General features: G+C 40.7%; 1 pseudogene; it reads left to right on the top strand.

Moving 5' to 3' along the window:
* The first annotated feature begins 621 nt into the window (after positions 1 to 621).
* On the top strand, positions 622 to 5,557 carry LOC129133726 (ketosamine-3-kinase-like; annotated as a pseudogene).
* Positions 5,558 to 14,894: the final 9,337 nt, after the last annotated feature.

The raw sequence follows: 14,894 nt of genomic DNA, 5'->3' as shown, positions 1-14,894 counted from the left end.
TCATGACTGTTGCTTTTAGCTCTACTGAAAATTTTGCTGCATCTGAGGCCTGCCTTCTGCAGTTTTCCTAAAACCCTCTGATTTTATGGATTCCCACAGGTGGTGCCCAGTGACAGGACCCAAGGGGACCTGAAATTGTATCGGGGAGGTTTAGGCTGGATATTTGGAAAAGCTTCTTCCCCCAGAAGGTGTTTGTGCACTGGAAGAGGGACGTGGTCACAGCACCAACCTGACAGAGCTCAAGGTGCACATTTGGACAATACTCTCAGGCACACGATGTGATTGTTGGAGTGTCCTGTGTAGGGGCAGGAGTCGGACTCAATGAACCCTGTGGGTCCCTTCCAACGCAGAATGTTCTGCGATTCTGTAATTGATTCTGTCATGAGCACAAGAACAAAACTGAACATGCGAACTGAAACTGGCATATGAGGAGCAAGAGAGCCCTTTGACAGCAGCGGCCGGGTTCATCAGCCCGGCTCCTTTACCTGCCCCAGCCGCTTCTGCCGCCCTTTTTGCTGACTTAAGCCGCCCTTTGACTCCCTTCCGACTCCCTTTCCCCCCTCAAATGCCCTTTCTCGGCCCCAGCTGCCCCTTGCCCGCTCCTTCTCTCCCTGCCTTTTCCCGTGCCTTTAATTCCTTTCCCGCCCGTGGCTCCCCTCACAGCGGCCGCCATGGGGGACGCGCTGAAGCGAGCTGGGAGCACCGCGGTGCTGCGGCCGACCGGGCCCTCGGGCGGCGTTTGCATCAGCCCGGGCCGGAGCTGCGACACGGGCCGCGGCCGGGGGGTCGTGAGGAGCAGCTGCGAGGGGGAGCCGCGGCAGGGTGGGGATCGGGGCTGCCGGGGCTGGGCGGGCGCCGCCGTGGGGAGCGGCATCCCTGGGTTGTGCCAGTCCGGGTGTGGCAGCGGGACCAGGGCGGGGACTGTCCCCTGTGCTGGGCACTGATGCGGCCACACCTCGAACCCTGCGGGCAGTTTTGGGCGTCTCATGACGAGAAAGACATTGAGGGGCTGGAGGATGACAAGAGAAGGGAGTGGAGTGGGGAAGCGGCTGGAGCACCAGGAACGGCTGAGGGAGCTGGGAAAGGGGCTCAGCTCAGCCTGGAGAGAAGGAGGCTCAGGAGGGAATTGTGGCTCTGCACAACCCCTGATAGGAGGGTGCAGGGTCAGGCTCTGCTCCCAGGGAACAAGTGAGAAGAAGCAACCTCAAGTTGTGTCAGGGGAGGTTTAGATTGGATGTTGGAGGAAATTTCTTCACCTGCAGGGTTGTCAGGCACTGATGGAGTGCCCAGGGCAGTGCTGGGTTAGTGGTTAGACTGAGGGATCTTAGAGGGCTTTTTCAGCCTTAAGGATTGCATGGTTCTGGGATTCTGTGGCTGCAAATAGAGCTGTTTTTGAAGCTTGACTCTATTTCTCGGTCTGGACAGTCATGGTGTCTGTGAATGTCAGCGCCATTCTTCTAGCTTGCCAACTGATGGTGTATATTGTCCATGACTTCCTAGACATTTGCTGTATTAATAGAATATTGCACACATTTTGTGTGTACGCAGTTTGCACTCCTTCAACTGTAAACAGAGTTTCTAAGTTATAGATAATGCTAGAACCTAACTTGATTTTCACTTTGTTTTACAAACTAAAATTTCTGCAACTGTAAAATTATCATCAAGCCTGATGGTACAATTCTGTCTGTATCTTGTGCATCAATAAATATTTGTTCCAAATTTTTTATTTATTTTATATTTTATTTTATTTTAACTGTGACTGATGCTTATAGAGACCAATGCTTTTCTTTAATATCTGGCAGGCCAGACAAATGTTTCTGGGAGAAATGGCAAGTTTGGAAGCCATCCTGAAAACACAGACAGTAAGAGTGCCTAAACCCATCAAGGTTGTAGAACTGCCTGGGGACGATACTGTGCAGGTGATGGAACATTTGGATATGAAGAGCTTACACAGGTAAAACAGTTATTTTTGCCTCCTTTGACCAGAAATTTTGGCTATTATGACAATTAAATCACTTGCTTTCATAAAAGGAAAGCTTTTATAAAGCATGTCAAGGAATGTGAGAAATTATACTGCAGAGAATTGTATAAAATACTTTATAATGCCTCACCTACCAAACTGATAATACATCAAGAAATGACTCTGGGTTTTGGTTACTTTTGGCTTGTTTGTTTAGGTAATTAGTGGTTTTTACAATAAGGTTCCTTTTTACAGTAGGGAAAATTACCAACATGATCACTTGTTTTGTGTACTTGCCTTTGATATAAGAACCAGTGCTGTAATGTTTGCCATGAGTTTGCAGAGGCACTTTCCCAAATGAATTAATTTTGAATTTCAATATTTTTGCAACTCTTAACCTTCATTTTGATAGTTTCAAACTTTTGACCCTTCTCTGTGACTAGCACTTAATATGATGAATCCCATCTGATTCCACTGGGGAGGTGATCATGACCAATTTTTCTTTTCTCATTTTCAGAACTTCTGTAGCCAGTTTTAAGTCTTGTTCCTGATCCTGCTCATTGCCAGGGTTTGATTCATGAAGAGCTCTCAGTGAGTCCCCAGAGAAAGGACAGAGAACTTTCTGGTTTGGATTTCAAATGGTACTTTTGAGGTGCAAATTCTGGGGGATAGCTACTCTCTGTGTTAACAGGAACAAAATGAAGAACTACACTTGCTTTAAATGACATTGCCTTTAGAATAGAGAAAGTTCAGAAAGGTCAAGAAAAGGAAAAGGAACATAATTTGGGGAGCAACTATCTGTAAGGGTTGTTTGCAATTACTACAAGATTTTCCCGAACTTTGTAGAGGATCAGCTTTTATTAAAAATAGATAAACCAGGCCTACCTGACACCCCTCTTTGAGGCCTTTTAGAGAAGAGCAGCCAGAGACAGTGATAGAAGGAAGAGGATCAGCCTTGTTTGGTCTGACAGAGAGTTTGCCAGAGGAAATTTTAAAAAAAAGGCATAACATATTCCACATCATGTGCATGCTTTCTTATATATACCTTGCTGAAAATGCTTAGGGAAGCGATACCACACAGGAATTAGAATTGATAGTTTATCATTGTTAGTAAATTTATGATTTCACTTTCAATAGTGGTGTCACAAACAGCAAGGAAAGTACATTTTGTCTGTATTAATATGCAATCGTGATAGGAAGACAAGGTCTTTATAATACTGGGAAATTTTGGGAAGCTATTTTAGAGCTGAAGAACTACTGCTTGCTTTATAGACATTTTCAAGTAACTCCTGGAATATCAAGACCTGGATTCATTCATGTGTCAGAGCTGCTAACATTATTTTTGTTTCTTAGGTATTCAGCACTGCTTGGCTGGCTGATCTTCACCTTCATAACCTAGAAGAAGGTGACTTCTTAGAGAGACAACTTAGAGAGACGATGAAGAAAAGGAGCGCAGTTGGTACAGTACACAGCTGTTTGCAAATTTAATCTAATGAATAATCATTTACAAAATAATTAAAATAGCTTTTGCCACTTCAGGACAGGTTCATCTTCTTCCACTAAAGATAGTATGAGAATAGGTTGGGATGAAACACACAGGTGGGGGTGTTCTTCTTTTTGCTTTTGTTTGCCCTGTTTTGGATCTCTGTGATCAATTCAATTTGGGAGCCTGAACCACAATCTCTACAAGAACATGGTATCAGAAGAGATACAGTACCTCAAAATACAAAAATAAGGAGTATAACATGGCTACCAGCAGCAGCAACTATTGTAACAAAAGAACATTAACCATTGTGACAAAAAGAATATTAAAGTGCAACTTTTTTTATTCTCAATGGAAGCAGCGTTGTACCCTTGCATAGTTTTTAAGGTTCATTTGCATTTTGGATGCTCAGTATTTTGTCATTGGTGTTGAATTTTTGTCTTTGGTTTGAAAGGTAAAGGACAAGAGCAAATGGAAGTCCAGTCTGTGGATTAGTTTGGCTTTTATACAGTTACCTGCTGTGGTTGTCTTCTACAGATAGGTTGTATTTCATCAGACTGATAGAATTTTAAGTTTGTCTCATTTCTCCTTTGTTGACAAAAAAAGGGTCAAAATTATCATAATGTAAATAAATGAATTTTTGTGGAGCCATGAATAAGAAAAAACATGGTTTATCCTGCTAAGTAGTGCTTTGGACAGCACTTATAGCTGCATTGGACACAAACGGCTCCTCAATTTTTTGAGTTTTAATCACTGAGAGAAAATTAATTATTCCTCCATTTTAACATTTTAAGATAAGATTAAATTAAATGGTAGCACTTATTGTCGTGGATGGTACCAGCACAAAGGCTGTGTGATCCTCAAAAGGTTTATTTGAAAAAGAAGCAAATCTGCCTTTTGTGTGGTATAGAACTGACATCTGCAGTCGTGGTCCTTCAGATGAACAACTGGCACAGTGACTGGGTGAGTTTCTTTGCCAGACAAAGGATCCAGCCCCAGATGGACCTGACTGAAAGGAGCTCAGGAGACAGGGAAGCAAGGGAACTTTGGGCACAGCTTCAGGTACAAGCAATTCTCTCAGTTCTCATTACAGTGACAGCTGGGTATCAGTTATCTAGATTTTATTTTCTTGCAACAAAGTTCCTGTTAGTTGATGTGCACCAGGTTCTGTCGGTAGGAGACTCCAGTTTTTAAGGGATCAAATGCCCTTTATTCTAAGGTGTAATGGCTTTTGCCACATCACCCTGTGCTAACATTCCAGAGTGAATTCCAAAGTGCCAGCACTTTGCCTAATTATTTGGGAAACTTACAGATGGAAATCATATTTCTCACTCCCTGGAACACTTTCACGATGAGAAATGTACATAAGCAGGGCTGTTTTGCACGCTGTTGATTTTCTGATTCCATCTGCTTAAGTGACTGCAGTTTTGGCTCTTTGGGTACTTCCTCAAGGTTGCTGAGAGATGCCTGAGCCTTCTAATGCCACAGTGGTGGTAGTTGTTGTTATTGAATCTGGTCAATATTACAGCACCAAATGCAGTTTAAATTCTTTATTGTCTTCCTAAAAGAGATTTGATTGGCTGTTCTGCTGCTAGCTTTTATGAAAAACTGGAATCCTCTGGATTTGCTCAGCATCTCTGTTAACTTGATCCTGTGCTGTTTTAAGTTACAGGTTTATTTAACTGACTTTTTAAAAGGTCAACATATGCAGATAAACCTCTACATTTTAAGGTGAATGATGGTAGTAATTTACATGTCTTGCTTTTCCCCCCTGCAGCTGAAGATACCCAGTTTGTTCTGTGGTGTAGAAATCGTTCCTTCTCTCCTGCATGGGGATCTCTGGGGAGGAAATATAGCTGAGGATGATTCCAGCCCAATTATCCTTGATCCAGCTTCTTTTTGCAGCCATTCAGAGTATGATCTTGCAATAGCTGGGATGTTTGGTGGCTTCAGCAGTTCTTTTTATTCTGATTGTCACAGTAAAATCCCCAGAGCCGCAGGGTTTAGAAACAGCTGAAGCTTTATCAGCTGTTCCACTACATGAACACTGGAACCATTTTGGTTCAGTGTACAGAGGGTCTTCTGTAAAAATTATGAGAAACCTTGTAAAGTAAGTTGCTGCTTAAGCCAAGTACTTCTTGTGCTGTTTGGGAAACCCCAGACTTGCTAGTGCAGCTGAAGGTGTAGTGATGTTAAAAAAACCCCTGTGAGATCCTTGACCTTGCTCAGCTGAAGACCTTAGGATTAGTGAGTCCTACTGAGTACCAAGTAGGTACTTCTAAGGATTGTTGGGAATAGCTTTATCATGGAAATATCTGCAGAAGGAGCTTCTTCATTTGCATAGCGAATAAACTAACCTCAGCATCCAGAAAGCACTTGAGATTATGCAAAGTAATACAAATAAATACTGAGGACATGCCTAAAAAAGCTGCTCTTTGTGTTTTGCTGTGTCTTCCCCCCTCTTTCTCATGCAGTTGTCAGAATGAGAGCAATGTTAACAACATGGTTTGAAAGCAAACAGGAAAATAAAGTAACAAGAACTGTGAGAACGGATTTAGACTTGCTGTTTATTATCTCAGAATCACAGAATGGGTGAGGTTGGAAGGGATCACTGGGTGTCATTAAGTCCAGCCTCCCTGCTTTAAGCAGAGTCTTGTAGAGCACATTATTCAAGGTTGTGTCCAGAGGCTTTTGAAGACCTCCAGTGTGCTGCTAATGTGATTCTTTTGGATGGAGACTATTCTCTTATAAAGTGGAGTGAAATTTTGGTGCCTCCTAGCATGCTTGTAGCCTGCTCTGTGCTTTCTGGTCAGAAGAGAACTAGTTATTTTCTTTTCTTGGATTATGTTTATGTTGAATAGTGTGCATTCTTAGAGAACTCTCCAGGTAAGGTACTTTGCATGTACACGTCTTGTGGAGGTGTATTCTCTCACCACTGCAAACAGAAGATGCTTTTTGACTGTTGTCACTGCCCACGCAACAATGCCATCTGGTTGTGGTGCAGTCTTCACATACATTTTCTGTAGCTTTAGAGTACAGGTGCCATAAGCCAACATTTTATTTCAGTCCTTGTGGAGAAATATTAAAAGACAAGTCTGAGCAAGGAGAAGTCCATGGTGGCAGTAGTTGAACAGAAACAAGAAGTCTGCTGCCCCAGGAGCAGGGACACTGAGGGAGCCTGGTGTGCTGGCCTGAGAGAAACAGGAAACAAGGGATGGAGTGGCATGGAGGTGTTGTGCCATGCTCTGTTTAAAGCAATGCAGCCAAAGGGAGCTAAACCAAGGAAGGGCCCAACCAGTCACCAAAAGCTGAATTTTGTTTTATTGGCTTGAAAATACAAAAAACTTTTCATACCTGCATATGCTAATAAAGTAAAACTTCTACTTGCTTTACATGTGTGAACTAAAATCATTCAGTCTCCACGTAATCATAAAATTACATCAGCTGGAACTTTTTCTTTTCCCCACCCCCAAAGAAAACTATAAATACAGCATAGGAGGGGAGGGGGTCAGAGGAGACTTGCCCTGTAAATCCTGGAATGGCTGATGGGCTGTGCCCAGCTGCTTCTCCACAGGGGTGCTGTGGCATTCACATTTTCTGAAAAATCCCTTCACCCAGGATTTTTCTCCTGGGAAGCTGAGAAGCCTCAGAGAAAAAGGAAAACAAATTCTTATCACATTTGCTTCTCCTCTGTTTTGTTCATGTGGAATGTGTTTGGAGATTGTTTACCACAGGTGGTTGCTTGTTTGGTTTCTGCTGTGAGTGTTTTGACTCAGTGGCCAATGAGTGCCAAGCTGTGTCGGGACTCTGGAAAGACTCACAAGTTTTCATTATTATCTTTTTAGCCTTTTGTAAGTATCCTTTCTGTATTCTTTAGTATAGTATAGCATTCTTTAATATAGTATAGTATCATAAAATAATAAATTAGCCTTCTGAGAACATGGAGTCAGATTAATCATTCCTTCCTGCCACAAGAGTCTCAGCAAATACAATAGGGTGCCTGTCAGGTAACTTTTATTCCAAGGGATTCTACTGCTTGTGCTTTCTCATATCAGTGTATTTATTAAGGATAGTTTATGACCCTTATTCTGTCACAATGATCAGTAAATCACACTGTTTATGCCTCTGAAACTGGGAATGTGCCCACTCTTGATTGTGCACCTTCTGTGTGCATCTGTGTTCGTGAGAGTCCTAAGGCGGACATAGAGTGCTGCACTGTTCACTGTAAAATATTATCTCCCAGGTGAAGGTCTCCCAGGGACTCAGACAGACTAAGGAGGGGAAGATGTAGACATCTCTGGGCCCAGAACATCTTTGGATAACCTGGAAAGCAAGGAGGTCTTCCTTTCGTACATTTTTACATCACAGTCCCCGCTGAGTGCATGTGCTGTAGCTCTTGTGGTAGGAGACGTGAAACCAAAGAAGATAAATAAGTAATTCAGACAACACCTCACCAGTGTCAGAAGCCCATGATGGCAGTTCCACAGACTATGGCTCCAAGGTGTTAATAACTTCAAGGTAATAACATGTCCAAGGTGTTAGTAGTGAAATTGTTCTCTTCTTGATGTAGGCTAGTAGCAGTGCTTCTGTGCAAGCATACCAGGTAGGTGAGAGAGATGCATGATATCTAACGTGCACTTTGAGTGTTGGGGAATTACTTTTATTAACAAAAATGGCTTTGCAATGGACATTGGCATATTACTGAGGGTTTTTTTGGGTGCTGATTTTGCAGTTACTTGCACAAAGTTAGAAGCAAGTTTGGAGAAGGCTGTCACTTCCTACAGTTTTTGCTCCTTGATTCTGCTATTTGTGTCACTGGCTGTTTGAGTCTTCCTGCAGAAAATCTGCTTGGTAAAATAGGTTTTCATTTTACCTTGTTGCTTAAATAAGTTTTCTAGTTGATTATGGTTGTCTCTGTTTCTTAAAATAAAGCCTTACATCTTGTGTTTATTCTTGGGGAGCTGCTTGCTCCAACCTGCTAAAAGTTGCTACTATGTGAGAGGGTTATGATCATCAGAGGTGTTTATGGGAATATGCATGGTCATGGATTGGTCTGGAGCAATGTGTCACTGAAGAAAATGTATGTGCTGTTCATTACAGTGCAATTTCAGGACCTACTCTGCCTTCAATTTTTTATGTATTTTACCAGTGTGTGGATGCTGATGATAAAATATTCTGGTTGTGCCTTTTTCCTTGCTCCATTCACCCAAACTTAGTCCAGTTGGTTGAGAAAATGCTGTGGAGCTTTAGCCAGCAGTCAGCCCGGTTAGATCTCTTAACTGATCCATCTTCCTCCATAATAAACTTAGAAGTTACTTAACAAGGTCATTCTCTTTACAAATCTTCCACAAGGATGTTGATTTTTCTAAAATACCAAATACTTTTTATTATTAGCAGGGCAAAATAAATACAAAAGTGGATTTTCTTATAGTCTTAGATGTGAAATAAACTCACTGATACAAACAGTAAGTCTTCAGAGGTGACCTTTTCCTAATAGAACTGAATCAAAGTATTTTTGTCATTGAAGAAAAATAGTGTTATTTCTAAGTTATACAAATGTAAACAATTGTATTTACAGTGTTAATGTAAGGGATATTGTGTTAATTTTTTCAAAGCTGTTTTGTGCTGTCATTAAAATTGGAAGGGGCATAAAGAGGCAGACAAATGGGATGTAACAGCAAGCTCTCATTTTCTGTGGATCCCTTCTCTTTGAGCACTTCTAGGCAGCAGCTGAATCTGGGGCTGGAGAAGAGAATGAAATCTCTCCTGAAGGCAGAGTGCTGGTCATTCCTCAAAAGATAGTGCAAGTCTACAAGTTAATTGGGTTTTTTTAAATACATTTTGTGTAGTTCTGCAACGCTCTTAGAATTCTTTCTCCTGAGATTATTTGTTCCCTTAAGTGTTCTAGGAATGCCTTTGTTAGTATTCACCTTTTTCTCTCACATTTTGAAGATTGTGTCCTGCTTTTCATCTATTCCTCTGGTTTAGCTCCCTCTGCTAGTTCTTAGTCTGATGAGCACATTTCCTTATATCCATGCTCTCATTCTGTATGTCCTGGTTGTCTGTCCATAATTTTACTGACTTTCTATTTTTGTTTGGATAAGGAAAAAGGGTAAAAACCCAAACAAACAAATCACTGGGTTTTTCTGGAATATACAGTGTATTTGTAGTTTAGTAAGCAGTTGTAAGTTGTAAGCAGTTATAATGTCCTCTAAATAATAGTTCCAAGATGTATCTTGATGTATCACACCACATGTATAATTTAAACTAAATTTTGAAATTAATTCCTGAGGGAATTATGTGGTGAATTGGGATATGATTGTGTATAATTTGAGTAACATTGATTTCTGCCTCGGAGAGAAGTCAGGGGAAGGGAAACATGGAAATTGGAACTCAATGGGAAGAATCTTAGAAAAAATTGGGTTGGGATAGACTTCAGAAGGTCACTTATTAGAATCTTCTCCCTAGAGCAGGATGAGCGACAAGGGCAGGCCAGGTCACTCAGGTCTTTGCCTGGTCTTGTAACCCTCCAAGAATGGAATCTCCACAACCCTCTGGGCTTTACTGTCATTTTTGTGCAGATGCCTCTCTGCAAGAACCTGCCTTCCTGTTGAATTGCTTATGGTTCCTGCATGCCCAGCATTTCAGTGTCATTTCTCTTTTCATTGCCAAGGACTGCTGCCACCTGCAAAAACTGCCTGCAGATACAAATATTGCACTATAGAACTGGTTTTCCATGTACTTTTCAGTGCTGTTCCAAAATAGATCTGGTGAGGTAAAGTTCTGTGAGACTGTTTTAACAGAAGTAAAAGCAGGCAGGAAGTGGTATAGAATTAGCTTGTCATTAGGCATTGAATGTGACAAAAGAACAACTATTTATTGAATTCCTAATAGTCCTCACTTGTCAATTTGTTTTTTTAGCATCCCCGCCTGCCCCTGCCTGAGATCCATCACAAACCCTTTATTTTGTCTTGCATGGTTTCCCTTTGTCTAGCATTGTTGCAGCTCTGTCCATGTACAACTCACAGAACTCAACCATCCTTTTCCCCTTCTATTGGAATTAAACTCTCCACCCAACTTTTCTCAACCAGGATGAATTTGACACAGAAATATTAGATTTTTATTAATATAAGATTTTATATTTCCTTGCAGATTAGTAGTGAGTACCTCAGTCCAAATTTGTCTGTTAAGCATAACTCTCTCCTCAACTTTTTATTTTAACTGATTATTGCAGAGTTCTTGACCCTATGTGACAGTGCTGTATTGCTTTTTTTCTAGAATTTTGCACCAAGATTTTACCAAACTATTGCAAAACCCTGCATTTATTACTAAAAATAAAATATTGAAGGAAAAAGCATGTCCCATACATTCAGGAGCTTTTCCTTTCCTCCATGGGAGACCTTAGTTAATCCAGCTGAAATAAATAGAAATTGTTCCATGAGATATCAATAAAACTGGGTTTGTTACAAGTGTCCATGTTAGGTTTCTTTTGCTTCTTTTAGAGGCAACTCCCACCCCTTTCTCTCCCAATACATTCTATACATCTTCCTATATTTTTCTTTTTTTAAATTCTGGAAGTGTAAAGTGTGAGAAGAGACAGAATGAAAGACATCACAGAGTTGCATTTTTAAAATGCCAACAAAATCTTAACAGAAAGTACTGAAAAAATATTGCTTGTTATTATTGTGTTGTATTTTAGAACTAGGCTCGTATCACAAGTCACTATGGCTTTGCGTCAGTTATAGGTCTGAGTTAGACAATAAGCAAAGTAACTTCAGGTAAGGACTGGCAATGCAGCCAGAAGGGTATTGCAAAAGCAGAACACTATTGAGGAATAACATTATACCTTTGGGGTGAAACATCATTAATATTAAAAAAAAAAAATTACAGACAATTACAGCAGAGGAAAACTACTCCTTTAAAACTTACTATTTCAGAAAATTAAACAGAATAAAGTTATTTCTGTTTAACTAGTGGGGAAAATATGTAGTTTAAAAAACACTTGTAATGCTTTATATTGTAAGATAATAACATTACAAAACTTTTCACTAGCTAAGATATGTTAATATAGATTAAGTGAAATTATTCTCGGGCAGAAAGAACAACAGAAAGAACAACGAAATCCACTTATTCTTAGTGCCACACTCACATTTTTTTTTAAAGGAGATAAAAAGATAGCTTTACTCTGATTATGATGCATTAAACTCAACTCCAGCATGGAGAGGGAACATCTTTTCACACACATGCCTAAGTTTGCCTGTCATACGTGCTCACAGCAGTCAAATAATGAAAGGAATTCTCCACTTTGTGAAGCCAAGATTAAATTCTAAATTTCACCATCTGAGAGCTAATTTTATGATCATGATCTCCAGCTTTCAATCAGCCAGGATTAAAAAAAAAAAAAAGTTTTTCAAGAAAGAAAAAACATGCTACAGTTTCTGATATGATGATACAATTTCAATACTAGAAAGTATCTGTCTCTTCTATTGTTTCCTTTTGTTGTTTTCATGTCTCCTTGGTCTAGCTGGGAGGCCTCCCTTAAACTTTCAATTTACTGTGGATATTGCATCCAATAAATATTCAGAAGCCAGGAAAATTTATGGGCTTCAGATTGCTAAGTTAGGTACATGATAGCTCTGGTAGTATGATATCTAAAAAGTCACATTAAAATATGATCCATCAGTTTAATTAAAATGAGGTCAAAAAATAACCAGGATTATTCTTTTATATTCTTTCTATCATTTATGTTACAAGGCATGAAGGGTGAAACAAACTCAAAATATATGAGGTTTTATGTTTCAGATGCAAAGAGGAGGCACAACTCAAAGTCTTGAAGCAGATGAAAGGCAAAATTCTTGCTCACTCAAAAAGGTCACTTACTGTCAGTCCTATGAAGAAAACTTCAGATTCAGAGTAACAGAGTCAAAGCTTGGGGGATGATGCCCTCTGGAAATACACACCTGCACTGAAGGTAGAGTGAGGATAACAGAAGCAGGTTCCTCTGTATCTCACCCCAACGTGAGGGATTACTTGGGAGGGAGTGCAGCACAGAGAGGAAAATGCAGGCTACAGGGCTCCATGTTGTGACAGCAGAGAGATGGATGTTTTTAGAAATGAATTGATTCTCTGAAGCCAGAGATTTATGGCCATAGAAAAGACACCTGGAGGATTCCTTCATAAGATAGTGGCTAATTTAAGGTAGTGGTTAAATTAAAAAAAATCTTCCCTATGAAGAGACATCTAAAAAAAGGACAGCAACTGGCTTTTGAAATCAGTGTTGTGAAGGAGGTATTTCCTTAAAAACAGCATGGTTTTCTTTTTATCTTCCATAGAACATGAAAAGTCATAACTGTACTAGGAATGTATTTAATATTGATCTAATAATCTAAATATCTATTACAATTAAATCATATGGTAAGAAATAAACCTATTTTAGAGTTCTACTAGCACTTCGCTTTCCACTGTATGGAAAGACAAATATCTGTCATCTATTCCTATCTATCATTTACAAACTTCTCACTCTTCCTTCCTTGCATTTAGAACCTCCAGAAAATAGAGATCGCTAGAACTCTGCCTCTTTGAGAGGAATTACGGAGCAAACAAGCCTAAGGATAGAACTGAGCAAGGAAGAAAATAGAGGATTCACTGACAAAGTTATGTCTTGTCAAACATCCCTCCTTAGCCATACAAAGGAGCAGGGGAAGGGAAGATGTACTGGCGGCACGCACGAAGATCCCGGTGCGGGCGGCAGCGGGGAAGGGGCTCTGGGTGGGCCGAAAAGGAGGCGGGGAGGAGTTTCAGGCTGCGAGCGCGGCTCGTCCCTGCCCCTGGAGCACGTCCCGCTGCCAGCGGGTGAGGCTGCTGCGGCCCCGCCAGGCAGCCCAGAGCCACCGCCACCTCCCCATCCCGCGGCCATCCCCGGGCACCGCTCGGCTCCTGGCGGGGAAAGGCTTCAGCCGCTGCTGCATCCTGGCAGAGTGGTAGAGTGGAGGAAGCTGGGGGCCGCAGGTGAGAATATCCAGTGCCAGTGAGTGCCAGTAAAAATGAGAATTTGGAATTTTCACATTTAACACCCTAAACTGCCAGTTACATCACTTCCTGTTACTTGTAGAACAGCAGCAGTGTCTGCTGTGGGAATCCATAAAAACCAGAGGGTTTTGGGAAGGTGGTAAAAAAGATAGGCCTCAGCTGCAGCAGGAATTGTGAAGTGCTAAAACAGCAGAAAAAAGATATCTAAGCGGTAGAGAAGACGTGAGAAATAGAACAATAGAGCTGTGTAGTTTGCCTTTCTAAGTTGCAACAAGTTTATTTAGTATATATCTAGAAGGTTATGCTTATGAATAGAGCTTTATTCGTTGTCTCTTATAAACGAGCCGTTGTGTTTGAGAATAGGCCACTATTGTTTTAACCAAAGCTACGTGTGCTTAAGGTGATTGGATAGAACTACTGTCAGTATGCTTTTGCTCTATGTAATTGGCTGAGACACATTTATGGTATGTTGTAACATTAAGTTTCTTTGCCCTGCTGCCTGACCAGCGAGCTGTTAGCATCTCTTCATTGCCATAACCCTGTAATGAGACTGATGCTGAAAATAAATAGCTCAGGACGCTGATCCCAGTGGCCCCGTCCCATTTGTGTCTGTATATAAACTGCCAGTGTCATCTGCTTATGGTGACTAGAAAGATAAATGTACTGGTGTTTGTGAAGGGCTCCTGGCGCTAAGAATGAGCACTGTGTCTGTAGGGATGGTATTCTAGGGTTTGTTAATGTTTTGGGGTTTCTTGCCTACTGAGTACTGTCCAGGTCATGTGAAGACACTGAATATTAAAAAAACAAAACAAACCAACAAACCATCAACCAAACAACTCCAAAACTAATCAGAATGGATACACAAATGAGACTAAATTCCTGTTGGTCAGCTCTGCCAGTACTGATGATTAAAACAGAAATATTAATGGAATCATGTTGAGATAGCACTCAGTGCAAATGGCAGTGACATATGAGGGATAAACACTCTGCCAAGCAAAATATTGAAAAAATTCTAAATGACTGCTGAATACTGCTTTTAGAGATCTCTGTCAGTTGTATTTCATTATTTTAAGATTAACTTTTTGCATCTACTGTAAGCTACTTTTATCTTCAGAATAAAGTAGTTGGATGGCAGTAGGGTTTTTTGTGCTTTAGTATTGTTTTGTAGAACAGCACTTCAAAATGTGCTTGTGCCAATAAATATTTTAATGATTTCTACTATTTATGTTTCTAAGCTCCAGCAGACAAGGCACATCATGCACTAAATGATTATTTCAGCCAATGAAATCAGGTTTTGTTACATCCAACTAAGTCCCCAAGTTTTGGAAGAAAAGTTAAAAGAAAGTAACGTCACCTCTCGCTAACTTAGCAGAAACTATTTCCATTTTACATTTATGGAAATAATTGTGCATCTACAATTGA

This window comes from Agelaius phoeniceus, chromosome Z (genome assembly GCF_051311805.1).
Source record: "Agelaius phoeniceus isolate bAgePho1 chromosome Z, bAgePho1.hap1, whole genome shotgun sequence".
Classification (NCBI taxonomy): domain Eukaryota; kingdom Metazoa; phylum Chordata; class Aves; order Passeriformes; family Icteridae; genus Agelaius; species Agelaius phoeniceus.
The sequence above is the reverse complement of the archived record's forward strand: the minus strand, read 5'-3'. Positions and strand labels throughout refer to the sequence as shown.